Here is a 3,739-nt window from a genome sequence, read left to right as displayed (position 1 = left end):
TCTCACTCATAGGCGGGTGTTGAACAATGAGAACACATGGACACAGGGAGGGGAGCACTACACACTGGGGTCAGTTGGGGGGAAATAGGGGAGGGACAGTGGGGGGTGGGAAGCTGGGGAGAGATAGCAGGGGGAGAAATGCCAGATGTAGGTGATAGGGAGGAAGGCAGCAAATCACACTGCCACGTGTGTTCCTATGCAACAATTTTGCATGTTCTTCACTACCCCAAAACCTAAAATGCAATAAAATAAATAAATGGGAAAAAAATGTAATAAATCATTAGTCAGGATAGGTTAGGTTATTTTGTAATGAACAACCAGAAAATGTCACTTCTCAGTAGCTTAAAAGCAACAAAAGTTGCAGCTTGCCTTGAAGTAGCACTCCAGCTGACAACAATGACAAATTCTAGACTCTGGTCTTATGTTTATTTGAAAAAAATACAGCTATCAAACCAGCTCCTTGATTTCAGTTATATTATTGCTTAAGTTAAAATAAAGTGAGTCAATTAAAACAAAAATATGAAGAAAATAAAATATAATTGATGCTGGAAAACAGACTAAATTTCTGAGGTTGATATATAAGTTATTGGTGTATGAAAAATAGGGGTGTGGATTATTCCCTTAAGTCCAAAACAAATTTAGGTTAAGAAAAAGTTCATTTGAGATAGCCACTTGAACAATGACATAAATGAATAATTAATCTTATTTTTTTCCATTAAAAATTTACTATGTTTTTGGTGGTGCATTATTAAGGAGGTGTGATCTTATAAAAAGATTGAGTATATTCATAAATGTTGGAGAATAATAGTTATTATTTAAACTATTGTAACTTGATGCTTTAATATTGCCATTAAATTTTTCAGGACTTTAGGCAAGTTGCAACCTTGGATAAGACACTTTGCATTTCTGATTCAAAAAGTACCTCTGTACTTTGAATTTCTTAGTGTCTGATTTAAAGTTTGTAGAATAAGCCATTATTTTAATGTATTTTGAGATTGTGCAATAGTGGGTAGAAAGAATTAGGGTTCTTTGGCAAGCTTATATAATTTTGACTTAGGGCATGGATATTTCATTCCTTTTCAGCTCCCCTTTCTGCTATTTTTTAAGTGGCATCTCCATGCAAGATTGAGGAAAAATGGCAAAAATCCACATGCCGCTATTGTTTAAATGCAAATCCATGACAACCTGAATCTAAAGTGAATATTCGAGTCAGTGTTAATGAATCGGTACATTCATAATTGGAAAATAAGCCTTTTTCTCCCTCCCCCTGACTTGCTGATACTTCTCATTAGCTAGTGGTTCTGAGAATGCCTGTGATAAGCAACTGAAGGTAAAGTTGGATGGAGAAATATTCTAATCCTATTGATAGGAGAATAAAAGGGAAAGGAGAATAAAAGGGATTTTTCACCCAATTTATGGAATTTTAATTAAAGTGAGACTTTGTTGTGTTGTTTACAAGTAGGAGGAATACACAGGCAGCTGCATTGTACATACTGAGCAGCTACAAATAGAAGAATTAATATAGAAAAGATTAAAAAGCTATGTGGATAATGGGTGTCTGTTACCTCCTGGAACACTATTACGTTTTTATTGAAGAATGCCAGTCTGTGTACTGGCCTTTTTGAAACTAAATTTTCTAAGCAAGAAAGATTGGAACCAGAATTCTGGGCCTGGAAACTTATAAGATAATCTCCCTTTTAATTCTCACACATAACTCTCTACGCACAATTTACAATTATATCTAGTTACGTAACTTTTTATTCAAAAACTCTCTTTGCCAACTGGTAAAGCTGTAACTCATCTGTTGTGTTCACTGCTGTAAACCTCTGGCATAGGGCCTGTCACAATGTAGGTCTTCAACAAATATTTATGGAATAAGCAAAATAATAATTTTTAAAGATATTGACTATGAAAAAGTAGTGTGAATAATTGTTTGTTGTAGCAAAATATATGTAAGGAACAAATAAAAACTTCAACATGTTAATGACAAATGAGAAAAAAGGATGAAGTAATTCATACGCCCACCTTATCTAATGAAAATGCTAACAGACAAAATCCCTAAGGGCTGGGACCTGGAGTTCTCATGTCCAGATGAGGATAGTAGATGCTGCTCTGAGCTGCAGTTCTGGAGTTAGCTCGCCTAACAAAATGTAGGACCTCAAAGAGCTTCCTCTGTTTTGAAAAGGGGACAAACAAAAATTCTGCTCACAGACATAGGGAAAGTATCAAACATACTTGTTGCCATTCCAGAGTCTTGGATATACAGAAATGCTTCCACTTTTAAGAAATCATCTCCAAGGAAACTAATTCCAACCTCTTGTGTGTAGGGAAGAAATTATACAGACCTGTAGAAATATAGAGAGATTAACCAGAAAGTTGGCCCAGGATCATTTAAACTTATAGAGTCTACATGGAAGAAAATAATAGTGGATTCACAATAAGAAAAAAAGAAGAGCTGAAAATGAGCTAACAGCAACAAAATCACAGTTATAGAGAAAACGGGAAAATCGAAAGAGAGGTCTGAGCAAATCTCCCATAATGCAGCAGACAGAGATAAATAGATAGTAAAACACATGCAGGACAGAAAGAGGAAATCCAACACATGCCTAATAAGAGTTCCAGGAGAAGAAACTAGAGAATGTTTATTAATTCACTGAACTTTTGGTGTGTCAAGCACTGAGGCTTGTGCCTCTAAGTATTATTTCATTTTATCCTCCCGTAAACCTCACTGGTGGTGATTTTTACCTTTATTTTACAAGTGAATAAACTGAGGTTCAGAGAATGACATGGTAAGTACATACATACAGCTGGTAAGTACCACTGATGGATTTCAAATCCAGGTCTTTCTAACTCCAGTGCCCATGCTACATTACTTCAGGACTCATGATTAATCCCAGAATACTAGAGAGCTATCACAGGAAAGTTGTTCTTTTATGCCATGTCAACAAGTTAGAACACATTCGGTGAGAAAGAGGGAAGCTCTTTTCCTTGTTCTTCCTTTTCTAACCTTCTATCTTCCTCTCAAATTCCAAGCACCATATTGTTTGCTGCCTCCTCTTGTCTCCACGGCAGTGACCATGTATTCTTGACTCTGTCCTGGAGGATGGTGATAGATCTTCACATTGTTCAGTGAGAATATCTACAAGACAAGAAAACTCTCTGCTAATGCTGATTTCGTCTCCTCTTATAACTTTAAGGCATGTATTGTTAGAGTCCCTTTTTAAAAGACTTCTTTTCTTCCCTGCAGGGATGAGAATGGAGATATTAGAATCTTTTCCTGCTACATATTTAACACAAACATTGAATAAGAAACAGGTATTTGTTAACAGACTCTATTTTATTAGTCTTAGTGTGTTTTGCATTGCTGTAACAGAATACCACAAACTGGATAATTTATGAAGAAAAGAAATTTATTTCTTACCTTTCTAAAAGCTAGTAAGTTCAAGGTCAAGGGGCTTGCATCTGGTGAGGGCTTTCTTGTCGATTTTGGCCAGGTACAGTGGCTCATGCCTGTAGTCCCAGCACTTTGGGAGGCCAAGGCAGGAGGATCTCTTGAGCACAGGAGTTCAGTATCTGCCTGACAAACATCAGGAAACCCCATCTTTACAAAAATTTTTTTAAATTAGCCAGGCATGGTGGCACATGCCTGGTAGTCCCAGCTACTCAGGAATCTGAGGCTGGAGGATTTCTTGAGCTTGAGAGATGGAGGCTGTGGTGAACCATGATCATGCCACTGCAC

Source organism: Cebus imitator, unplaced genomic scaffold (genome assembly GCF_001604975.1).
Source record: "Cebus imitator isolate Cc_AM_T3 unplaced genomic scaffold, Cebus_imitator-1.0 Scaffold135, whole genome shotgun sequence".
Lineage (NCBI taxonomy): Eukaryota > Metazoa > Chordata > Mammalia > Primates > Cebidae > Cebus > Cebus imitator.
Note: the sequence above shows the minus strand (reverse complement) of the source record.